Genomic DNA, 26598 nt, shown 5'->3' on the forward strand with positions numbered 1-26598 from the left:
GAAAATTGCACAAGCACCATGCAAAATTATTTTCATTGGCAAAAAATTATCTCACTAATCATTGAGTAGAATCTTCTCATTCTCAGATGAGGAAACAGAAAAAGACAGCAAATGATTAGCCGCAAGTCAGCGACAGCGTGGAGACTAGCATGCAGCCTGCCCACCCTCAGAAGGGGGATCTTCCTGCTGAATCTCGTACCTGGTACCACCCGCAGCAGGTCCTCCCCAGAGGGCATCACTCACTGAGCCCAGTCCTTGGTCCTAGTCATGTAACTGCGCAAGTGATGTTTCCCTGCGCACCATGAGCCCGGGCGTCCTCAATCACAAGTTCAACCCTTACAACTATTTTGCTGAGAAAACAATGGCTAATGAGGCTTTGTTGATGAGAACAGTCCGTTATCAGCGAGCTAATCGCCACTCGGGCCACAGCGGGAATGCCAGCCTACAATTAGGTCTGCAGCGATGTGCACACAGAAAGGGAGTCCGGTGACAATTAGAGCTGATCCTCTAGTCCAACTGCTCATTAGGAAAGAAAACAAAACACAACACAGACCCCACACAAGAAGGCCTGAAATCAATACTTTGCCCAGGAAGGAAATTCTAGGCCATCGGTCTGTTAATCCACGCCGAGCGTCTGTCTCTGAGCAAACACTTAGCTTATATTCTCACTCCAAATACTTTGTGATGCGGGGGGATTGTTTTTCATCTTACTAATTGTAAAAATCATGGCACTTGGGGTGGCAGATAATCTTTTATTATCTTCATTTTGCTTATGAAAACTGTTTTTACTATGTTTTGGTTTTCCAACTGTTTTTACTATGAACACATACAACTGTGTCATTAAACATATTTAAAACAGTAAATCTTGGCAAAATCTCTTTAAGCGGTGAAAAATATCTATGTATAAATACAAGAATGCATAAAAGCATAACTCTTTCATAATTAGAAGAAGGCAATATACTCTATTGAATGGCAACACGATGTCATAAAATGTCAGCCTGGGTTCCGGGTTCTAGAGCCAGAGTTGGCACGACAGCTTTGCTCGTTAATGCCTTTGAGACCTTGGCCAAGTACCTAAAATCTTTAAGGACAGCAACTGTGATTAAATGAAAGATCTTATGTAAAGAGCCTGTGCAAAGATGCAAAAGAAAAAAGTGACCCATACTTACAGGCTCCTTCCTCTTCCCCAAATTCCCGTGTTCCCATTTCTTTCTCCCCATAATTCCAAGAATTTGTCTAAATCTAGAAAATCTAACTGAGAAACACTATGTATTTAAAGCCAGGGATTGCTGAGGAAACTTGTAAGAAGTGGCAGGTATTGACTGGAAAGAAGGTGGAAAGGGCTTCATTGGGATTTAACTCCCCGGAGTGTTGAGAAGCTGGTAAAGAAAGAGGAGGGCCGTGGAGGCCGGTTCAAAGTAGGAGAGGGGGTGCAGGTGCGGGGCTCTGCCGGTACCGGGACTGGGTCATGGAGCTGAAAAGCACAGCAGACAATACCATCAGTCATGCTGCCATAACTCTGCATGGTGACACTTGTGAGCATTTTGTAATGTATGCGACTGTCGCATCCCTGCATTGTACACCCAAAACTAACATAGCATCATATGTCAACTGTACTTTTTAACTATTTTTTAAATAAATAAAAACTTGGATGAATTTTTCAGTGCAAAGAAAAAGGAACAGAGAGTGAAGCTAATGAGATTAGAAAAGACTTATTTTCTCCATTTCTTCCCATGTACTCCCCTCTCTTCCTTATTTCCTGTTTTGGATTTTCCCAGCAAAGTGAATGCCGAGGGGCTTTCCTACCCTTGCTCATTCATTCTGCATCGGCAGCTTCTCCTTGCTCCTTACAAAGCGGGTCCCCTGCTCCTGTGCTCTTGAATCAATCTAACCAGAATCCTCTGGAACCATATGTCATACATTTTCTTTTCATTATACTATACTTTCTCACACATTCCTTCAATCTGTTCATCTCTACTGGTCTCTTATCCATCTGTCTAAAAGCTTTTTAAGGTTTTCTCCACACTTAGTGTTCAATCCTGCAAGCTCTTCAACAGCCACATTCTCCTTTCTGGGTAACAGAAGGGCCAAGCATTGTGAACATATAATTTTTCTTTAAAATGTGTTCCCTATGCTCAAGGGGCTTATAATTTAATTGTGGAGACGAGTCTGCTGCTTCACTAGAAACACTGGTGATCAATAAAAAACAGTATATAATTAAGTCCTAAATTGTGTTGTCAGGGTCTGAGTTCCTATAGCTTAGGGGGCACAGGAAGAGGAACACCCCAAGGTGGTACGGTCAGTGATGACTTGAAAGAAGTAGAATACTGCACACAGCAATTACTCAATTTGATTTGATTTTGATTTGATTTAAAAAATAAAATGTGAGCTAAACCTTGAAAATCATTATCATCAGGTCAGCGATTCCTCCACCCACTTGACAATTACCCTGACTTACTGATTTTAAGGTGCATGTTATTTCCCATTTTAATAACTCTGAATCAAGCATGTATCTTCTAATTTATGATACATGCTGAGATATTAACTGGCAGTATTTTGTCTTTCTTGGCAGTATATAGTATGTACAGCTTACAACTGATAGCTTCTCGGGTTCCATAAAATACAATATTTATTAAGCATCTAGTGTAGTCGACGGTACTATTCCGAACCCAGGTAAGGAAGATGGATACTAAAGAAATGAGCAAATATTGTGGCTAGGTATTGTGATAGAGACTGAGAACAGAAACTAGATTTAATCCTGCACCCCAATCTACTGTTAGGAGAGAAGAAAAGACAGAAGCAAAAAATAATAATTCAGATTTCACATAGGGAGAAATTACAGCTGGGGAGGAATTAGACATAAAGTGCTAATACACTAAATGTGAATTGGATATAATGATCAAAGTAGCTGATTAATGGAAAGACATCAAACTTGACAACTGTCTTCAAAGCCAAGGGACAGCCCTACACAGCCTTCTCTTTTTCAGAAATTTTGTCAATCATTTGGGCAAATAAAATATTACATTCCAGTCCAATTTGCAGATGATAAACCTTGGAAAGTACAGTAGAGGATGGAGTTCAGATACAAAAAGATCATGAATAAACACAACAATGGCCTGAACCCAACAATAAATACAGGCATTAAGTCCTGCTTTCAAATTAGCATTTTCACTTGCAAAAGAACAGAATAGGAAATATGTGGTATAATGGTAGACTATGTAAAAAAAAAAGATTAGGGGAGTTTAGTCCCTGACAAAATCTACATGACCTAACAGTTCCAAGGCTAAACTTGTCAACATGTGATGTGCTGAATACACCCTGGTCTCCCTGCGCTGTTTTCCATCTGGGGTGAATATTGCATTGTTTTGGCTGACATAAGTTAGAGAGAGGTTCTCCAGCATGAATCAGTTGACATAGATTTGCTTCAAGAAACTTACAAATGATACATAATATTATGTGTATCATTTTGTTTTGGAGTATGTGTGTTTTCTAAGAATCCATAACTTTTTCAGATTATCAAAATATTTAGAACCACCATTATTAACAGAATGTTGAAATCTGGAGGACAAACCATGTCAAGGAAAGTTGGAGGAGGAGGTAGAGGAGGTGGAGGAGGAGGAGAAAAAACAACTACTTAGTGGAGAAAGGCGCTGACTGACCTTAAATGTTCGAAGCATCTTCTTGTTGGAGAGCGCGTGGGTCTAGCTCATGTGGCTTTGGAAGACGGAACCAGAATGAAGACGTGGATGTCACTAAGAGGTAGTTTCCCACACCGGAGAATCAGAATTACCTTAAAACACTACTGGCTGCCCTGTGAGACAACGGGTTTCTTCTGAAATGTTCATAGACATGCAGTCATACTGTAAAAACTCTGCCCTTCACCTCAAGAATCAGAAAACTTCTGCTGTAAACGGCCAGACAGTAAATAATTTCAGTTTTGTGTATCATACGGTCTCTGACACAATGACGCAATGCTGCGAGTGGAGCATGAAAGCACCGGGGACAGTACATACCCAAAGGAGTGTGGCTCTGTTCCAATAAAACTTTACTGACAAAGGCAGGTCGCAGGCTGGGTTGGCCGGGCACTGCAGTTTGCCGATCCCCTGATTAGGCAGTTGCTCCTAAAGGTTCCTAGAACTCTAGAATTCTTTGGCTCTGAGATCTGAACCCAGAGACCTATTTACCCACAACCAGATACAACATCCACAAGAACCCCAGATTTTTAGGAAGGCCATAAACGCAAACAAGCAAGAAGAGGGATCAGTAGTGATGACGGTATCTAGGCAACGGAGATGGACCCACTGACAAACCCAGTCCAAGAGCCTAGCCCTTAGGCTCCCAACACAGTGTGGCCTTCCAGAGAGTCAGAGAAACCCGTACCAAAAAGAGCAGGCCTTTTTACAGCCACAGGGAAGAGGTGAACGCGTGATTAGGAGGTCGGCATCCTCCACCTGGGCTTGTTACACTGCAGTCAATTACCCAGTTGGTTACAAGTGTGTGTTTGCACCTGTTCAGGCCTTCAAACGAGCTGATCTCACATTAATTAAACAACTCCATAGAAACAGGTTAAAAGCAAATTAGCCCCTGCCATCCTGTGCCTGGTGCAGCCTTCCCTCAGTGGCCCTTCACGTCCAAGGGATCCTCTGCAGAACTACGAAGCAATGTTTCTTGGTAATTAAGGGGGGGCCTCGTTATCCCCTCAACCAGTAATGCTGCCCCCGTTTACTGAAAACAGTTGTTCATACATAGTACAGATTAGTGACTAATCATTAAGGACTGATTAGCTAAGCTCCCTCACAAGGGAAGACAGAGAGCAGCCGCCTTCCACTAGCACCCTGACTGATTAGAATCATCAGCCTAAAATGAAAGACGGGCGTGAAGACGGCCCTCGTTCGATGTAGGTTAGGAGACAGCTGCCCACGGCTGACCAGTACATCTTCCTGCCCATTTTCAAATGACCTCCATGCGCGAGAATCCCCAGTTTAGAATCAGGGGAGGAAGAGAGTAAACTAGAACAAGGACAGGTGAGGGTGGGAGCTTGTCTCATGATGGCAGAAACACTGTCCACCGGCACACAGGCTGCCCAACATCCTGCAGAACATAGCACATGAATGCTTATCTATTTCAATATTCCTGTTGGTACTTTTCAATGTTATTTTTATTGGGAGCATAGAATAGTGAGTATAAACAGGCACTGAGAACTGGGAGTTGGCTATAGTTACAGATCAGCATGTTTCTATCATAGCAGTTACCATGGTGTGTCACAATCCCATTTATAGATGTCACACAAGCAAAGCTTGGGAGCTGAGTCAGTAGGCTGCTAAACTGTACATGAGGACTTTCCTACCTTAACAGCTACATACATAATCATGATTAACCCTTAATTTCTGAAACACTATGATCCTGGAAAGTAGATGGTTTGTACTAGGTCAGACATCCATTCTCTCCATTTACTCGAGGCACCCCAAGAAAATAACAAAAAATATATATAATCATCAAGCCCCTACTGTGTGCCAGCATTGTGCTAGGCACAGCAGTTTCCTTTCTGCTGAGTAGAGCTTGCACAGTGAAGTAAACCTAAAAAAATTCCAGACCAACATGCGAATAGATGCAAAGCAGCTGATCTTCATTCAAGTACTTAGAATACTGAGATTTAAAATTCTCCCCCTCCCGACTTACACTCACTCAGGCTTCACCGTGGATATTTTGCTCCATTAGATGTTATTATTATCTTTCAATTATTTCTCCTTTCTTCATCTTTAATACCTCAATAATATGCATATTAGTTTGTTATCCTGTATTTAATCAATCTGCTAACTTTTTAAATTCTAATATCCTGTACTGACAAAGGTGTGAGGATACAGGTACACCGACACAGGGCTGGAGATGTATATTGGAGAATAATTTGAAAGTACGTTGAATCAGCACTTCTCCTCTGAGGAATTTAGCCTCAAAAAGCACTCCCATACCATGAAAAGTTTATGAGTGAAAAGGCATAAATGATACAAATTTCCTTCACTACAAAGATGGTTAAATAAACCATAGTTTATTCACACAGTGGAAAACTGGGCAACTCCTGAAACACTGTGCTCTACAATTAGATATGCTCATATAAAAGATGTGCAAGACATACAGTAAGCTAAAAAGCAAATTGCTAAAGTTTCTCCCCTGTACTATAAATAAGAATAGTAAGCAAAGCAACAACATAAAACATTATATGTTCATTAATATATTAATAACATTAATATAAGCTAAGAAAAAATATCTCAAATGACGGGGGATCCTCTTTGGAGAATGGTAGGATCAAGGGCTTCTACCTTGTGTTATTTATGAAATAAGTTAATATTTGTAAATCCCTAGATGAGAGATTAAACATAGTGCTATATAAAGTCTATTGAACAACAAAAAAAACAATATAAATCCTTGTATTATGCTTATATTAGAACCAAAAATGATAAAACAAATCAAAACGAAAGCCTTGTCAGATCTCTGAGTGGAAGACTGCCCTCCTTCGAATGACTGTTTTGAATCTTGCTAGAAATCCGCAATCATTGTTTGCAGCTTATCTTTTCGACAGAAACACCACCGAAGGATTAAGAAGGTTTTGCTCATGTGTATCTTACCCGAGAAATGGTGGAAGTCCAAGGAATGCTGAAGCCGCGCCTTGCTGGGTAACAGACATGGCTGATCAGTCCGGACTCCTGGGCCCGTTTCTCAGAGAAGGACTGGAAGCCTCCGTCTCCAGAAACCCTGTGGCTGCAGGTGAAACGGGTCCAGCCGTCCTGAGCATGCGCGGTGTAGATTCAACCGCCCGGTCCTTGACCTTTCAAAGCCCCCGAACAAGAAGTCTGCAGGCAAGGAACTCTCGAGCCCACCTCAGGGACCTGGGGTTGAGGATCTGAGGGGACGGGTGCCTTGCAGAGTTGCCACCCAGACCTCGTGAGAGGACAGCTGCAGCCCGCAACAGGAAACGTGTCCCACCAGCATGCGGGTGATTGCCAATTAAATCACTGCGGGACAGAGAACCTGAGTAGAAATGTCCCAACCTTCAGCCGACCCCACTTCACCAGGCTCCAAAGGGCCCCATCCTAACCCTGCCCCGCACTCCTTTTAAAGCCTTTCTTGCCGACTGGTAGGTGTGGATGCAGATTTGAGGGAGGCTGCCGTCGCCTGCGCTGCGCTGCGCTGCAAAAAGCTCGTCCTTTAGCAAAAGGCTTAAGGCGCGCATACTGCAGCGGACCTTTATTCTCTTACAATGTTGTGAAGGGCAATTAAGTTACCGTCCTAAGACGCTGGCCACACTTCTGCTCAGGAGTTGTGGACATGAATCAAAGAAAACCTCACCAAAATGCCTCCGGGTGGCCAGAAGGGGGAGCTCTCACACCTGCCAGGACACGTCAATCACAGGAATTCACTTCCAGCCCCAACCGGGAAAGATGGACCTCCTCCAATAAACCGACCTCCCCAGCAACGCAGCCGATGAGAACACGACACTCTCGACGCTTGCTTTTTCTCCAGTGGACTTTCAAAACGATCTCTCTCAACATGCCCCCTGTTCGCCAAAAGATCACATTCCTCTCCTCTGTTGGGCTAGCCTATAGTTTTTGCGGTAGCTTGCTTGTCCTGAGTTGCAATTCCCTGCTCTTCCCGAATAAATCCATTTTTGCAGGTAAAAAAACTGACTGCTTGATTTTTAAGGCCAATGGTCATTTTTTGACATAGGGCAAAAGCACTTAGCTTGTTTTCACTCAACCATTCATGAACTTCTCTAAAGCCAGAGACCAGGGTGGCTTGGGCTAGAAAGATGACTGAGGACGTGAAGATATGGATGCATTGCAGAACTATTTGGAATATTAAAAACAGCGGGTTTACTAGTTCAGAGGTAATCCCGGGGCCCTGGAAGCACACGGAACCTGCCAAAATAGCAATAACTGGACCGTGGCTGCCCCTTTTTAAAAAGTAAAGGGGGGTGGGGGAGGAAGAGGAAGAGGAGGATCTAAAAGCTAGTGACATCTTCAGGCAAAAGCCACACTGCCAGACCCGCTTTCTCCCTGCATAAAGAGATCAAACAAATGCTTCAAGATTTCAAAATACCACTTTTTTAAAAAACAGAGGGAGGGGAGGATTCAAGATGGTGGCATGAGACAGTGTGGATCAATGATACCTTAATAAAAAGGTAAAATAAAATAAAAAACAAAAGAATAAAACTGAAAAAGATAAAGTATAAAAAAACGGGAAAATTGATGCTACCCACCAACTTAATATATCTAGTTTCCAGTGCTGGGAGATACTGATAGAACACCTGGGTAACTCAGGGGTATTGCAGCAAGATTCCTTGGGTCTGTCCCTGAGAGCAAGCCAAGTTCAGGATGTCTGCTGGCACCCCTGCAGCCAAGAAATTCTTTCCCTTTTTTCCCCCCAAGAACAGAGATAAAGAGAAGCCAAGAAGTCCAGGGCCGAGAGCAGAAGAAAAGCTAGATGCCAGTTTGTAGGACAAATCGCAGGAGGCTTTCCTACCATTTTCAAATTTAAGTTATCCTTGCTAACAAAGTAAAATCAGTATCAAAGTCTACCAAAGAAAACATTCAATGGAGCCCTTGGGAAGCTGGAACAGAAAAGTGGGGCTCACCTCTCAGCTTCCAAGTCTTATGAAGGCAACTGACTTGACTGAGAAGTTCCAATACATACGGCTTATAAGCATGAAAGTGCTTGGACACAGGAGCGAGTTTTACTAAGATTTTTCAATGGCCAAAGGAAACATTTCGCAACATCTCTCCAGAGTTTTGCAGGCTAACCTTATAGCAGTATGGCCCTTGGCAACGGTTCCCAAATTTTTAAAGTATGAGAGCCTCTAGAATATAAAAATGGTTTTGCAGATTCCCCCCTAAGTAAGAGCACTGCTCTGAGTGTCCATTTATTTTAAAATATTTGACACACTGTAAAAGAATGTGTGTGAAATCCATAGATGACAGTTAATAAATATTAATGAATAAATGAAAAAATAGAACACATATGTAAAATTGAACCCACAGCCTGTGCTTGTGGGGATTGGCTCCCGATCTACAGACTGAGCCAGTCTCCTCAGAGTGGAAGTTGAGGACGTCTTTTGCCCATTTGTCTATATGTTAAGAGCAAAACCAAAGCTATTAATCAAAAAGAATCTAAGCCTTGCCTGGACTCCACCCAGTTCCAAATGGAAACTGGGGAGATTTCCATGTGGCATGTGTCACATTAGGGTTCTCAACTTTCAAAACTGTCAAACCTACGACCGTCTTAGCTGCTAAGCATGTGGGTCTGCACTTAACGCAGCGACATGGCTTACCTGCTCATCAGCTGTTCCTGAAAAGATACCTTGAAGTCACTGATGCTTAATTTTATCAGACCCCAGTTAACAGCGTTAATATTTATAAAGGACTGTCCAACAGTCTCTCTTTTCCTCTAGATCCAAGATTTACGCTCGGTTCATTGATCTCACTTGTTTGCACGATCTAAAACAGTCAAACTCTTAGGAGCAGAGAGTAGTATGGAGGTTGCCAGGAGCTGGGTGGAGGGGAAATGGGGAGGTCTTGGTCAAAATGTGCAAAGTTTCAGTTGTGCACGTTCTGGAGCATGGTGATTACAGCTAACGATACTGCTCTGCAAACTTGAAATTTGTCAAGAGAGTAGACTTTACGTACTCTCACTACACACACACACACATACACAAGGATGAAGAAGGAAACAAGAAAAAAGCAGCAGCTGTGAGGTAATGGATGTATTAATTAGTTTGATAGTGTGATTGTGGGATCACTTTACAGTGTATACGTATATTAAACCATATCCTCTCCTAGTTTTTGATGTATTTTTCCTGATCTTCTCTTTCCCTAGCTCCAGTTTCCAGTGCTGTACTGGAAGTGACAGAACCGGTGACCAGACCCGCACCGAGAGCAGGTCTCCAGGCAGGGTACATTCTCGGTTCAGGCCCCCGGGCACTGCGGCCGGCCCCTTCTGGGAGGAGCTTCTGGAATGACGAGTGGCTTCTGGAACGGGGGAGGGGCGTTCGTGGGGGCGTGGCTTCTGGGAGGGCCCTGCGGAAAGGGGAGGAGCTTACGGAAAGGGCCGATTCTGCGGAAGCGGCGTTCAGTTCCGGCCTTCAGCGCTCCTGCTCGGGGCCCCAGGGGGCTGGAGGTCACCTTTGGAGAGAGTTCAGTGATTGGTTAAGAAGCAAGGCTGCTGCCTCCGTGAGGGGCAAAGGCTGTGCTCAGCAGGCCCCGAACCAAGAGGAGGACCTGTACTACCTAGAAGAAGCCCTTTGGCCCCAGAGTCGCCGCAGAGCCTGAGCCCCAGGAGGAAGGCGCGGGGCTGGGACCTGACCCCGCCCTCCGTCCCGGGAGCCTCGGACGCGCCAGGGGCAGCCGGGCGCTGGGGCGGGGCGGGGGGGAAAGAGGGGAGTTGCAGCACGAGGAACAGAGGGACTCTCCTAAATTGATTGCTGTAAAAGCCCCGTGGCGGGCAGCTTGCGGAGCTGGACTAGGTGCGTGGAATCCGCTAGCCACCCGGAAGAGGCAGTTTCATGAAGTGCATTTGAGAGTAAAACCATGTGTAATCCCCACGAGCTGAGACTTGTCTCTAACCGAGTGTATTTATTCCTTTAGTTGTATGGAATCCGTGATATTTTTAAGATAGCTTTTAAAAACAAGGACTATAAGTGGGATTAATTTCCCCAATCAAACTGCTTAATATTCCTCTGTAGTAAATTGAGGGTGGGGGGCGTCCGGAAAAACGTGGTACAGATGTGGGGGAGGGGCACGAAGAAACCCTTGCTAGAGATATATTCATTAACTTGATTTTGGCGACTGTTTCACAGGTATATATATATATATACACACACACATATATAAAAATACATATACAAATACATATGTATCTGAAACATCACCATATATGCATGCATATATATGTAAACCTGTGTGTATAAATACCTATGTGTGTGTATACACATGTATGTATGCACATACATAGATTCATACATATAATCCATCAAATTGTATACTTTAAATAGGTATAGTTGACTGTATGTCAACTACACCTCAAAGAAGCTGCAAAGATAACAAAATTAAATAAAATCTGTGGGGTAAAAAGAATAAGCAGTGTCTTGCCCTACAAGTGAGATGCAGGAAATGATTTGGTCAGTGTGCACAACTAAACCTGGAGCCCTTTTGCCCCCAGAGGGGAGCTGCCCGACTGATAAACAGAGCTGAGCCGGCCCACAGCACCCTCGCATCTGCCACTAAGTTAGGCATCACTCAGGGCTTAATTTTCATTCCCTCCCTCAGTTATCTATGGATGTTTGGATTCTGGATGCTTTTATTTTCTTTTTTATGTTTTTTTGCTATGTTCCAAGTTTTCTATAATGGTCACAGAATCCTTTCAAAATAAAAATTGTTTTATTGTTGAAAGTACTAAAATACAATTATTTTATTATTTTAAAAATGCTTAATGGAAAGACTAAAAGATCTAATAAATAGTATAAACAGTGTAAGTATCAAATATTTATCAATAGCTGAAAAGAGCTTTGTACCTGAATATTGACATGACTATCTAGATTCAGAAGAAACCATGCTAGCCTAAGAAAAGACAATGAAGGAGAGCTTAGAAAGTAATAAATGTTCTTTAATAATGCTCTCAGTTCAGCTTTTCATCACCTACCACAAATCCTCACCTTCTAACACCTGGGGAGTGGAGGGCAGTCCACTGCACCAGAGAAAATCAAAGGAGCCTCTTGCAGCTTCCCCAGAAATACCCAGGGTGCAGTTCAGTCAGGCAGCTGTAGTCTGTCATTTGTGCACTGTTTTGATGGGCACTGAGGGATAGTGACAGTCTGCCTTGCTTGACAGCAGTGACAGGCCATGGTACACAGCTTCTCCCAGCTCTGGAAAGCCTGTAAAATATCCGTGAACCTCTTGGAATAATGTCACCCTCTGAAGACATCACTGCTTTTTTCTTTAGTACTTTCGCGACTCAAGTGTTGGCTGCAGACACAGCACAAAGTTAATGTTTCTGCATCAGTTCACCTTTGAAGAGAGCTCTGCTTCCACAAGACACCACAGGCCTGCCAAGGGCAAGAGCCGCCTTACAGAGAGGGCCATGTGTCTTCCTGCCTCTGTGTGCCCCTGGCAGAGCTGCAGAGCCTGAACCATGGAGGTGCTTGGAATCCAGTCACAGCCCCACAGATCCGGGCATTTCCCTCATTTCCATCTGTGTATTCCCAGCTGCCGTCACTATCCAGATGCACATGGGCAAGGTGAGACCTCAAGGCAACTAAAAAGCCAATTAGAATTTTGAAGCCATGGAATATTTTTCTTTCAAACAAAAACCCAAGTTGAAAGTTCTCCTCACCTCTCAACAAATCATTTCCCCCAAAATGATTTTGTCTCACCACTTCTAAAATGGGGGGAAAAAACCATAGGCCTCAAAGTGCTAGAGATGAGGGGATCGATATCCCCTCCTACCTAACCCACACTCCTCACAATACCAGAATATTCACAAAGTTCAGGAGCCCAAAGAACAGCTAGAGCGTCAGCTTCATTAATGGGTTGATACTTAATCTTCTTAAAACCTAAAATAAAAGCAGATCCCTAAGGCTAAGACTGGACTTCCTTCTTGCATATTCTCCTTGAATTGCAGTTGACCAGCCCTGCAGTCAAGGTCACCCTGATATGTCCCATTAGGCACCTAAAAGAACAGGGCCCAGTGGAGAAGCTGCTGAAGCAGGTCCTGTTCAGAACATCTGCATACCTTGTGGATAAAGATGTGATAATCCCCTTCGCCCTTCTTCAGATTTTTAAGACAAGCAGAAAAAGAGTAGAATTGGATCCTCACTTAGAAGCATAATAACTCTACACACTGTGTGATATATGGCCTGGTAGGTTTACAGTCACCCAATTAGCTACTTACCTTCTTTTTGGGGATGTGAGCAAAAGGTGGTCAGAGAGACAAGAAATGTTTTCTCTAGGACTGCCTCCAACCGAGGTGGTCCTGCTGGACTTCCATGAAAGCACGCTCTTTTCCCCTTACACTCCTAGCTCTAAGGGTCATATAAGGCTTCTGAAATTTCCAGGAATCATCTTTTCTGAATTTTGGAGACAGACTAAAAATAAAGCCAACTCAAAAGAAACAAAGCCAATATATGAGTAGATTCCTAATGACTGTGATTGAGTTCCTAGATCCTGCCATGCCTGAAACTAGATTATGGGTTTTATAAAAACATGAACCAAGACATTCCTCTTTTGATTTGGGTTTGTGGTAGGTTTTTTCTCTGGCAATTGCATAGTTCAGCACAGCTAAGCTAGTCAGAACTCAATTCTGAATCCCATGGAGGTGAGAATAGCCCCAGGGAGTTAGAGCTTGGCATCCTGATAGAAAGAGAATGAAGAGATAACAAGCCATCACCAAACACAGCCTAGGAGAGTCTTGTCAAAAGGAAGGATAACCCCTGTGTGATGTGAGTAAAAGGGCACGTTACAGCTGTGGCCTTCCTCCCAAAAACCCATGACCCAAGCCTACCCAGGAGAGAAACATCAAATTCCAATTGAGAGGAATTGAAAAGTGCCTGACCACTCTTCAAAAGTGCCCAGATCGTCAAAAACGAGGAAAGTCTGAGAAACTGTCACAGCCAAAGGAGGCAGGAAGATGAAACGTGCTGCAGCGTCCTAGGTAAGATTTATGAGCAGATAAGATTTTCCACCCAGTATGGAAAAATCAATAAAACCTGAATAGAATATGGAGTTCAGCTAACTTTAAAAGAGAGGGAGAGAGGAAAGATATCGCGCGCTCCCTTCTCGTTGGTCTCTCCTCTCTGGGTGGGGTGGCCTGGCCGGCTGACGGCAGAGCACGGCCCCTCGTCTCCAGGAACTGTTGCTGCTTCCATCCCCTGGTTCACACCTTTCCTCCATAAGGCCTCTTCCCTTCACGTGGCACACCGGCGCTGCACCAGGTACAGGGGCGCAAAGACACGCAGGCTATGGCCTCACTGTCAAGGCATTTGCAATCTGGGGAGCGCAAGACAAAGAATGTGGATGTCTCGGTCCCGACGGTGGGTCCCAGACCCACTGCCTCCCACGCAGAGCTATCCTTGGGGCTCGGCTTGGAGCCGTGAGGGGGTGGCTCGGAGCATCCCCGGACTTCAGACAGGAGAGAGGAGGAGAGGGAGAAAAAGGAGTCGGCTCCATTGGCCTGCTCTGAGAAATGTCCAGAATATACAGGTCCACAGTCCCTTACCTTCAATCCTTGAACCAGATATGCTTCAGAGCTGAAAATCTTTCAGAATTTTCGTGCATTGCTAAGAGCTCCCATCGGATCTAGGGCCACATCTCAAAATCAAATGTGTTAATATTATCAAAGCAAAACACAAATAGTCACTCTAAGTACCATCAGTGTAGTGATCACGAACAGCACATAAGGATTCCAGGCAGGTTTTGCCACCACTGAATTTTGGTGCCAAACTTACAGTAAAATCCTTGGTTTTCTGAGCTTTCCTGTTAGAATTTTGGATAAAGGACGGTAGACCTGATGAACCCTTCCCACTTGAACCCCAGGGGAAAATCAGCAGCGCTGTCCCCACCCCCGGCCACCCTCCCTCCTTGGTGAGCTTCACTCCCTGACCCTGGGGACACCCACCCCTCAGGCTGCTGTGGCACCTCTTCCAGCCAAGCCACGTGGGCGGGGGCAGCTGACCTGAGCTGGTTCTCTCCCTGGCCCCTGCTTCCTTAGCCCCCACCCCACCCCAGCCACAGGCACACACCCCTCTGGTCCTTCCTCCTGAGCGGGTGTCACAGTCACCCGGAGCCCAGGCCCGGACCGGGTGCCTCCCTAGGCCGCTGCTGGTCGGGGACCGCGCTTGCAGGACCCGCCGCCTCCCTGGACGGAGTTTCCTCGTCCACACCGACGTGCAGAAGTCCCCAGTTGCACAAACCTGTTTTTCATTCTCACAAAGCCTGTCTGTCTCCCTAACGCCTCTGATGTGTACGTGATGACTCACAGCTGCCGGCCTGTTTGACACAGAGACGGAAAGCCAGTTGCGCACGTGTGCAATGCCTGGTCGCCATGAATTTCTATGGGATGTCACCCTGAGAAGTCCAAGCCGGGCTCCTCCCTGGGACAGGAGTCAAAACAGCAAAAGGAGCCTGTGGAAGGGAGGTAGACTTTGATGTTAAAGAAAATTCCTGAATTGAAATTCCTCTCCCAAACCACTGTATCATGTCGCTATGTTAAAAATAAACAAACTTGCAATTGATTTTTGGAAGTCATTAAACAGGCAAAATAATATTTTCTTTTTAACCCATATGGAAACCAGTGGACATGGAATCAGTCACTTCCCTCAGGAATCAGGGAGGTTGTACAAACTCATGAATCGCTTTTCTTTATTTCTCTACTTACAGGTGAGTTGCTAACTTCAAGATATCTCTTTTTCACACCCCTCATATTTTTTTTCCAATTCTATTCCTCCATCTTTAACTTCTAGATCTTACCCACTAATTCCAGAAAAAACTCTCCTCTTCTTATTCCATATTTCTTTCAATTCTGGGAGAAGAAATAGCCAACTTCGATAAGTAAAAGTAGCAAGGATCCACTCAAACACAAGGAAGCTACCCATGATTAGACTGACTTAGACCCAAGAATCAGCACCACCAAGTTCTTGGAGTCCTTCAAGCTTTACAAAAGTCTTTTTCTTCTCCACGTTTTTCTAATGCTGCATCTTACGATTACTAAAGACATATTTCTTTTGATTGTGTTATCTCCCTTATAATTTCGAATTTTCTAGCAGTATTCTTTTTACTTTGAATTATCAATTTTATTATTTAACCTATATCGTGCACTTAACAGATTTTGGAGGGTTGATCTAGAAACCCATTCTTGATCTACAATCCATTTCTTGCTCAAGGACTATATGAAATTCTGTAATCCCTTAAACATGGACCATGCATTTAACAAAAAAGGCCCTTAATGAACATAGCTTGGCCAGCTCATAGATTATCAAGTGGAATGGTGTGATTACCTACTTTTGCAAAAAGAGTCTTTGCTTCCCAAAAGAACTAACCATAATTTCCTTTAAACCGTCACATGTAAAAGCATATTTTGACTGACACAAATTGTCATCCATACAGCTGTTGCTAAAAGCAAATGTAAAAATGAAAGAGGAATGAGTGGAAAGTATCATCACTCTTACTTTAGGCCTGTAGACTCTGCCTCATTAGACTGACTCCCATTTCCTAGAAAAAGGCTCAACTCCAGTGCCTTTCCATGGGGATAAAAGGCTGAACTGCAGATACTGCCCCACGCCCCCACCTCAGCTCGATAAGTAACCAGTCCTTTGGTGATGCCTGCACATGGGGTCACCAAAAGACTAACATGTCTGAAGAGTAAACCTGTTTCCAGGTATCTCCTCTGCAGCTCATCCTTAAAGGCGAGTGTCACATCTCGGGAAGCCCGCCCCCTGCGGAAACTATTCTAAAGTATGGATGCCGGCCCGCACCCCTCACCTAGGGTCCCCGACTCTGCTCCTACTTCTGGATGTTCAGTGTGGGGCCTGTAAATGGATTGCTAAAGTTCTCTCTGCATATGCCTTCAATGTTCTTATCTTTTCATATGTCCTAACCATCCTTTAAAAACACAATCCAGCCCTGTTTCTAGAAAAGGACCGAGTTAAAGGGGTGCCCCCCATGCCTCTGCAGAAGTGGGAGGAGACTCCCACGACTCCCTGCCTGAGGAGCCTGCTGCCTGGGTGGGCGGGGGTCCCGGGGGTCCCGGGGGTCCCTCCTCCTCACAGCTCCTCTGCGGCTGGAATCAGACCGCCCGTGATGGACGCAGGTGTATGTTTTGGTGTCCCCTCTGTGGCTGGTGTTTGCTAAGCTAGGGGCATGAAGATGGCCAACGTGGTCCCTACCCTCAAATGGCTCAGTTAGGGAGATCTCTTCTTTGGGGTTAACTATTGCTCTTTCTCTAGAACCCTGTTAATATGCAACTCCTACTGGTCGGTATAATTAGTAGCACAGCACACTATGAATTTGTGTGTCAGACCTTTCCTCCCAATCCTAAAGTATCTGTGGGAGAAGAAAATTTTTAAAGAAAACATTCTCACAAACCTCTGGAAATAAATCCAACAACCCGCAGACCTTGACTGGAAAAACACCCAACTCTGTCCCTTTAAAGACTCACTTCTCTGCAACCACCGCCGCCCTCCCAGCACCCCGAGCCTCTCATCTGCAGGTAACTCAGGGCGGCGCTAGGTGGCGCCAGAAACTGCCGCCTAACAGGACGCGGGCGCCGCCCCGGCCTCGGCCTCCGGCCCCCCCCCCCGGGAGTCAGCATTTCACATCTGATGCCTCAGATTCGCCCTCTTCTCCAGGAAATGAAGAGCTGGAAACACAAAATAAACTGGTGTTCTGGCAAAAGCGGCATCTACCATTATCGCTGCCAGCGGTCTGATTCAACGCCCGGGGCCGGCAATGTGGCTTCAAGGCCACTTCAGAACTTTCCGAGCAGCTCCGGGCGCGCCTTCCCGCTGACACTTGGAGGGAACCTCCCATGGTCCCTGCGAGCAGCGGTGAGAACCGAGCGCCGTCGTGGATCTGAACGGCCTTGGTCAGCTGCCGCGGCTGATTCATTCATTGCCTTCAGCACACGTTGCCCCCTGAGATCGGTGCTGCCCCGGGGCAGCAGAGGCTGGGAGGGAAACGGGGTGCAGCAGGCGGGGGGGGGGGCGCTGCCGGGGACGCAGGGTCCCCATGGGGCTCGGCCGACTTGCGAGCGAACAGTGAGGGGACGGATTCTGGGCGTCAGGGGTCTGCCCTCCCCACCCGCCGTTACTGAATCACCCCGACTCGGCTCCGGACTCAGGCCAGAGGCGCGGGGCACCCACTGCCCGTCCTCTCGGCAAACTCCAAGCGAGACTGAAGCCTAAGTAAAATGGTGAAGCGGTGAAAAGTCTCTGAAGTCCCATCTTCCAGTCCCTGATTCTAACTTTCCCTCCCCCCGGCTAATCCTGGGCCATCGCTTCCACCCAGGCTGTCCTGTCAGACAGGGAAATGAACAGAAAACGGGACAGATGGCTTAATATGCTACCCCTTCCAGAAATATCTATATTTTAAAAAGGAATATAACAAAAGGGCAGTGTTTCATCCAAAGGAATGAATCGCTAATGGTCAAATGTGAGGCCCTGTGGAGAGAGACACTGTAAGTACAATCTCTTCCAAACAGAGAAGTTATCCCCCAGCTAACCTTTCCTCCTTCTGCACCCCCACCCCAACTTCTTCCTTCTGATCTGTACAACTGACCCCACTGAAGTGTATCTCCGGAGCACTTTCCTTCCAGCTGTGCCGCTCAGCAGCCACACTCCTAAATTTTGTAGATCTAACACTAAACTCAGCTCTCCCCCCTCCCAATACACACACATACTCAACAGAATTCAAGCTAGCCACAACGTAAACACCAAAACTTAGGTAATGATACTGTAACTCTTTGTTCTATTTTATAATCGATGAGGTGTCTCCATCCCACAGGGGGGAGGAGGGAAGGAGACGCAGTGGAGGCCCCAGGGGTGCCGGCAGCGGGGGTCAGACCTGAATGCAGACCTCGGGCCCCCAGCAGCCTGGCTGCTCCGGAAGCTCCGTGAGAGGAGCCGGAATGCCAGTGGCACTGCCTTGGGGATGCCGGATGCCCGACACCCACAGCTGCAGGCCCTCGGTCTCCCTTCCCAGGAGACCAAGGGCAAAGCACGTGTAAGTCAACATTAGTGACCTCACGACTGGGGGGGTCGGAGAAAGACAATGAAAAGAGGGGGACTGTACCGGCCCCTTGCCACTGTTCTGTCCCTCAGATTCCCTTAAGTACTTAACACAAATTCCACCTGCAGCTGAAAAGGACCCAGAGTAAGCTTCTCATATCCAAGATTCACCCTTGGACCTTGGCTACCTTGAAAAATCATCAGGTTGGGGAGGAAAGAAGAGCTCCAGAAAGCAAGGGGGTCCGGACAGTAAAACCATGGTCCTCATTTCCCATCCTCCTTGCAGGCAGCCCGCATGGAAAGTGCTTTCCAGGCTGCTGTGAAAAGGGGAGAACCTCCCCATCCTTCTCACGTTTTTACTGAAATCCCCCCTCTGTGACTGAATGGCACACCCACCAACCCCTTTCCTCCCGCTAGACTAGTCCTTCCAGGGCTTCCTCATTGGCCCAAAAGAGCTGCTGGGCCTCCTCCCGACAAGCACATGCAAAGCCTTTGCAAGAGTTGGCCCGCCTTCCCCATGGGAGAGAGCCCAAGGCCCCTGGGAAGGGATTTCCTGCACTAAAACAGGAATGAAGGGCCCAGAACACCTCTCTGTCCTAACAGGTTCAACAGAAGGAGGTAACCAGGAACCAAGAATCGAAGACAGCTTGTGAGAAGGCCCACCATCTCCCAAGGGGGCCATTCCGGCAACGGTCCCTCTAAAACCTCTTGTCAACACCCACATGAAATGCCTTCCTCTGGGGGACAGGAAAGTGGCTCTCCAGGGCATCCCGCACCCCACACTACCTCCCTGTTATATCTCATACCTAGAGATGTCTTCCACAGAGGTCAGCCAAGGGCAGAAACAGAAACCAGGCACGACGCTCATTCAGTCATCCTCAGAACCTACCCGGAAGCCTGGTCAGCACAAGGCGGGGCTGCAGCCACAGCGGTCCTGGGACTTGTCCACAGCTGTGGCCGAGTGGTTTCTCTCAGCTTGGCCTGCACTGCCTGAGCACACCTTGCTTGCAAAGGCCCAGGGGTCACCGGATATACCTGTACATGTGTGTGTATATGTGTTTACATATATTTACATATGTCTCTATGTATATATGTACATATATATCCATATATAACCCTTCATGAGTATGACCAAATGGGACTACAGAAGAAAAAAAAAACAATACTCTACACTTTTTCAAAACTTCCTACCTTCATAAGAAATTTTTGCAACAATCACTGTATTGTTCTAGGCCAGTCAAGAGGTAGATTGGAGCAGGTATGATTATCAGCCTTATTTGACAAATGAAGAAATTAAATTTAAATTTCCCGTAGATTGAACTAGTATGAATGGAAACTAGACTCTAGATGTAATGACTTACCGTGCCATCCTGCACCTAACAAATATGGCTTAATAATGTACGGTAATTACATATTGTGCAGTTTGAGATTTACTTTCAGCGTTTCATAAATCCATCCTAAGATGTATTTTTGCCCATAATACCCCTTAGTCATCCACAACTATCAACGTCACCATATCCAGCTAGACTTTATACCCACCCTTCCCCCTTCACAGTCGCAGGGTCCTCGCCACCCGAGGAAGCTCACATTACACAAAGCAGTTAAGCACTTCAGTCCCATCTCCTCCTCTACATCGTTCCAGGAGGGGTAACCTTTCCTTTTACCAAAACAACCCATCCAGTTTTTTCCTGAACAGAAGACTCATCACCTTTAGCACCCAGTGGAAGCCTTGAGTTACTGGGGTTTTTTTGACCTGGCACAGACTGAGTTTGTAGACTGTGATCGCGTCTCTCACCATCATATGATCTGTATTTATCTCCATATTCCTGCCTTTGCCTGTGTACGTAGAGATATAAACTATGATGTGGGACAGGAAACCATCGGCTGCCATGTTAGGACCTGAGAGACCTGGGGCATGACAGGCACGCCGTGGAGAGTCCCGAGAGAAAGGACAGCTCCAAAGCCTGTGTCAATGGCCGGGGGGAAGCAAGCAATTCCCAGGGGCGTCCAGAACAGGCTGGTACGGGGGCCGGAAGGGCAGTGGGGGAGCACCGGCCATCGGAGAATGTCCCCAGGCCAGTTTCATTTAAGACAACTTAAGACCTTGCCTCAAGTCATCAAAACTACTTACCAAGGCCCCTGCTTGACCTCCACAGGGGGTTCTACACTCCTGGGGCGGGTCAGCAGCCCCAGGCAGCGAGCTGAGTACTTGTATCACAACAAGCCTTCAAGACGGGGGATGAAAGAATTCTCTGGACCAGACGCCTTCCCGACATACCGTCTATCCCCAGGTTGCAGAAGCTTCCCCACCAGCTTTTGGTAGGACAGGGAGGGTAGACCGCCCAGGCGCCACCTGGCTAACCCGGCGACGCCGGACTACAGTGTGGGTGTCTTTACACAGTTGGCAGAACACACGCCCAAACGGAAATGATTTTGGGACTAGGGCATCTTGCTGTGAGGGATAATCTTGAATTTGGGAGCTACAGGACAGCTCGCGGCGTCACCTCCTCACGTCCTCATGCCATAAAGAAACCAGGGCCCAAGGCAGTGCTGTTACTTATTGGAGGCTCCCGGCTTCTTAGCAGTCAGGAGCTTCCTAGCTTCCTGTTGAGGGACCTTTGAGAAAACACAACCTGTCATAAAATGTACCCTTAATTAATCTTCATTTTCCTTATTAGTAGATGAAGCCTTTAGATATGAAACAGACTATGTTTCAATGACAAAACCAGGATGGAGAAGAAACACATCTTCTGACGTAAGTGCCATTTCCTTTCCGGCCAGGCTGCCCACGTCTGTCCCCCAACACCACACCCATCCACCCGCCTCCCAACCTTGCCTGATGGACATCACCATGCCTGAAGGCAGAGCATCGTCTGCATACAACTGCCTGTGAAAACCGCCTAGAAAAAGGCAGTATTTCAGTCTGACTCCAGAGAGAATTAATAATGAAATTTGGAGCTCTGAACAAAACATGGCCTTGGTGTGGCTGACTTAAGAGATTTTTGTCCCAGTACATTTCTGAACGGTATTTATCACCTCTGCATCTCCTACCTGCTCTGCTCAACAGGTGAAACCAATGCCAACCTTGCCTGTTAAGCCGTGAGCTTATAAAATTCTCAGCATTTGGTCAACTGCCAGGCATTTGTCCAAGGAAGTCCATCTCAGCCACAGGCAGAAAAGCCTAAGGTTTCTGAGCTAGGGCACAACCAACAGGCAGTGAACGGGGTGGGGGTCAAGAGGCTTTAACTACAGCCCCAGCTGACTGACACCAGCCACCATCCCAGCGGCTGCACTCTCCTTACCTGAAATCAGAATCTTGGGACCAACACCCCCTAAAGTCCTGCCATCTCCGAGTTCGTATGATCCAGGTAACCATATGGGTCTCCTCTGTGGGGTCCTAAGTGATCTGACTTTGGCTGGACAAGGACCAGAAGTGCAGGCACGCCTCCACAGGCCACCTTGACCAACCACTTTAAGAACCTGAATATTGCTAAGAAAAATCAATGTTGGAAAAAGAGGAGTTTGCCCGGGAGCCTGCTTTGCGTGGAAGGAAAGCTTCAGAAGCCCAGTGGCCACAGGCCGTTATTGAGGTTGTGGGATTCCGTCCCCACAGCCTCAAAGCGTTGCCTTGCTCGGCATACAAGAGGGGCGCCTTCTGGTACTGACTCAGATGGCACTCACCCCACCAAGCCCCCCAACACTGTTCCACTTGGAATCTTCTTTATAAACATTTAACTACAACCCAGCCCTGCTTATCTTAAATGAAAGCACCAGGCGAGCCTCCTCTGATCCACAGCCAGAAAAATAAGGAGACAAATAACTCATGGCTACTTTATGTATGTCTTTCTGGGCAAGGAAGAGGGGGCCGAGCAGAAGGTCACTGGACATCCCGACTGGCAGAAGCAGAGGGGAAAACATGCCCGTAACTTGTGGCTGTTGTGAAGTCAGGGACAGGCGGCCGGTTTGGCCGGAACCGAGCAGTGCCTCTCTACTACCCACACAGTAGATTGACTAGGGAAGCTGATGGGTACGTTGTATGATTTGCCTAACAAAGCTTACGTTTCTCAGGCACATGCGTTCAAAAGGCCTTAACTCAACACATCATTCGTTGCGCGGCTCGACGGCAGCCTCCCAGGGTGACATTCAAAGCCTCAGTTTCGACTATGACAAAGACATTGCAAGCAGCGTGGCCCTGAGAGGAGTGAACCCGGGATTGAGAGGGTATCGAGGGTGCCTTCTCTCCGGAGCAAAGCTCAAAGGCGGCCGCAGAGGTGGAAGCCCCGGTACACATTCTCTTTTCCCCTTTCTCTACAGTCCCATAATAGCAGTAACGACCCTATAAAAAGAGGAAGAGATTTCAGAGATCTCTCGGCGGTCAGGTGAGACGACAGAAGCCCACAAGCCAAGAGAAGAAGCCTCAGAATGAAACGTACTTGGCCAGCACCCTGATCTTGGACTTCGCGGCCTCCGGAGCCGTGAGACACACGTTGCTAGTTCAGGCGGCCCAGGCTGCGGTCTTCTGTTACGGCAGCCTGAGCAGGCCCAGGTGCCAGGGCTCAGCCGCCACAGCGCTGCAGTGAAGTCCTTGGCCCAGGCCTCAGGCATGCGCCATAGCACGTGGGGTGTCGCGACACCCGAGTTCAATCACCACCACAAGGCGGGTTCAAATAAATCCGCAGGAGGCAGGTTACTCCCCAGGGATTTCTAGACAAACAGACGTCTGCTGCTTCTTTGTCTCTTTACTTTCACTGTGGAGCTTCCGGCACAGTCCGCGAGGCAGGTCTGAGGTCCTCCGCCTAGTCTGGGCGTTTGGCTTTCTCCTCTGCTGCACACCAGGTCGGCTGAGTCACTTGCCATCGCGGACTGTGTACAATCTGCTTCGTTAATTTCTCTTCTCCTAAAGATAGTTTATAAGCACCTGAAGCGCAGAATCCACATCTCATTTTTTTCTCAACCTCCACAGAGCCTGCCACAAAACTTAGCATATAATAGGAAATCAATATGGATTTGATTTATTGGCCAAATAAACAGCAGCAATGTTTGTGGTCGGGTAAAACTGCAATGATTTGTGACAGGCCCTGCTATGTCAAGAAAAGAGCTGCCATCTTTTACACGCAGGATAGAGGGCTTGCCCTTACGCGCCATCCCACTTAATAGCCATAATTGCTCATATTTGTCTAGCACTACATAGCACGCAAATGACCTTCAAGCAGGGTATTCCTGCAGGTTTCTTCCCACAAGTCTGGCAAGTGCGACCCTCAGGTGGGAGTCCGTCAGGGCGGATGTGCACAAAGCCCACCTCCTCAATCTCCACCTTTCTCTCTCCGATCCGCTCAAACAATTCAGGTTTGAGACCACAAGTCCAGCATAATTTAAATGGTTGTTTTAAAAGTTCTATTTACTCACAGGTCAGAGTCACAAGGGAGAATCTCCATATACAACCTAGACAAGGAAAACAGCTTTGAAAAGCAGACATGATCAACTCCCTCACATTCAAAACTCCTTCCAGCCTGAGGGCTGCCTGGAGCCCTCTGTCCCGATGGAGGCCCACGAAGCAGGATCTATGCTGGTGTGTGACTCTACACACAAGGTACAGTGGAAGGCTCTGGAACACAGGGAAATAGTTCCACCCATTTCTCTTGTGTAGAAGCAGACAGGCTTTGTGGGAAAAATAAGTTGTGAAAGGGTAACATCGTGCCCTCAGCCAGAGGGGTGTATGCAAAAGAGAAAGGAGGTTGTCAAAACTCCTTGGTCCAAAGCTACAAGAAAGCCCCCCGGCTTGCTACACCCAATGAGTGCCTCCTCTGTGCAGGCCACCCCCAAACAGGGGGCTAAGGGCCAGCATTTTTTTTCTCCTTGAGCAAACAGAACACACCACTTCAACAGAAGAACAGAGCAGTTCACACTTAATAAATGTAAGAATGGTTTTATGAAACATTTTGAAATTTTATGTATAAAACTGAACAGGGGCTTCCTGTCCAATGTATTTCTTAATACAGCCGTGGACCAAAACAGTGTGAAAGTTCTGCCCTGGCAGGAGCAAGGGCACTGCTGGAGTAATGCTCGACCTTCCCCTTTCCTGGATCAGCACAATGAAAGAACAGCACTGTTTTCTGAAAAGCAGCGCTCGCTGCAAGAGCCAACGGGCAGGGAGGTGCGAGCCCTGGCTTCCGGCCTGTGAATCACCGGGCGTCACTGCTGAGTAGACAGGCCCTTGGCAAGTGACTTAACCTCTCTGAGTCTTGGTTTCTTCATCTTTCCGTAGGAATGCCACCTACTTCATCCTAGAGTCCCAAGGACTAGCTGACACACTGCCTGCAAGTGCCCAGCGCAGTGCCCAGAGGACATAGGCAGGAAATGTGACTTCCTGCCTCGTCCACACTCCCCACGCCATGCCAACCCCCTGCAGGGCCTGTGGGGTCACCTCTGCATTTTCCCACTTTTCCTAGGAGCAGCTCTGGTGACCCAGAAAAGGCTGCATAACAATCTGAATCATGTCCAGAAGCAGTCACTGAACAAAAATGAGTTGTGTATACTTGACTCAAGTTTTCAGAAATATGTGTCTCAGAGAATATATGTCTTCTCAAGAAGACTGCGATTTGTCCTGACTTGCACAGAGCAGAGGCCCAGGAGAAATGCTGTGTTAGATGAGTGGCTTCCGTGCCTTCAGGGTCCCTGAAAAATAGCAGCGTCATATTTAAGCAATAGAAACGGCTTCGGGATCTCCCCCATCTTTCCACATTCCTGTGTGCAGGGAGTTTCTGCAGCCCCGGGAGGGCCCTCAGTAAATGCTAACTAACCACAGCAGTGGACACACCAGGACACTCCACTCTTCTCCTTTTCAGGCATAGCCATTTAATTCTGAAAGAGCAGAGGCCCGTGTGTTTCCCCCCCTCCTGCGGACACTGTTGGCGAGGACCAGCCCCTGGTTGGCCTGTTTCAAACACAGTCAGGTGTTCAACTTTCTAAGTGGGAACAAGCAACCGCCCCAGATCCCAAGACCCTGAGGGAACCAAGCTAACCACAGGGACCCCCTGCTGTGCCCCCCATCCGGCAGTGTGAGGATGGGCCCTCTGAGAACCTTCTGGTTCCTACTGGGCAGCCGTGCTGCCTGTCCTCGCTGGCACTCTCTCCTCTGCACCAGTTCTTTCCTGAAACCGGTGTCTCCTGCAGAGCACAGAGCACTTCTACTGCGCTGCATCCCCCTGCAGCTGATTGACATCTTCCCCAGATCACTTACTCCGTTCCGATGTGTACAACAATCACCTGAAAAGATGCCCGCCTGCCCGACGGCCAGTGAGCGCCCCGAGAGCAGGGAACCCCCCCCCGCTGGACCTTCTGTTCCTGACACAGTGCCTGGCATGTCGCAGGCACTCAGCGGTCTGCTGAATCGCCCTGATCAGCCCGCCGCCCACTCGGCCAGGGCTGCGGGACTGGTTTCACCTGAAAAGCGGCTCCCTCCCTCTGGGCGGTCAAAGGCTCCCTGCATCTGTCATGAGAATGACACTGCACTTAATTTAGAATTCTTTTTACCATAATCTCACAGCACTTCCTAACCAGAGAACCCATCTTCATTACGTCGCATGTTCAGTTCACTTCCCGCCCACATATCCTGACATTCCGGTCTCTGGAGGCAGGCTGAGCTGAGACCCTCAAGAAGGGCAGGGGGTCCTGCAAAGTCAAGGCTGCCCACACCATCCCAGCGCAGCCGCCCTTCCTCGGGTCACTCGCGGGCTGGCCGGACTCTGCCACTGTCCCCCACTTAGTGCCTGGTGTCGCCCGGGAAGGAAGGCTGAGCTCCCTGGGGCGGTGGGGAGACCAACGTCCCCAGCATC

General features: G+C 47.3%; 1 long non-coding RNA gene across 2 annotated transcripts; it reads right to left on the reverse strand.

Moving 5' to 3' along the window:
- Positions 1-24673: 24673 nt before the first annotated feature.
- LOC118925666 (uncharacterized) lies at positions 24674-26066 on the reverse strand. 2 transcript variants are annotated; one of them, XR_008994294.1, is made up of 2 exons: positions 26004-26066; positions 24674-25438 (listed from the first exon to the last, which is right to left on the reverse strand). It is a non-coding gene; the product is annotated as an uncharacterized LOC118925666 (long non-coding RNA). The 2 variants fall into 2 exon arrangements; XR_005030143.2 differs by lacking the exon at positions 26004-26066 and adding an exon at positions 25564-25880.
- Between the last annotated feature and the right edge of the window lie 532 nt (positions 26067-26598).

The sequence above is a fragment of the Manis pentadactyla genome, chromosome 16, assembly GCF_030020395.1.
Source record: "Manis pentadactyla isolate mManPen7 chromosome 16, mManPen7.hap1, whole genome shotgun sequence".
Taxonomy (NCBI): domain Eukaryota; kingdom Metazoa; phylum Chordata; class Mammalia; order Pholidota; family Manidae; genus Manis; species Manis pentadactyla.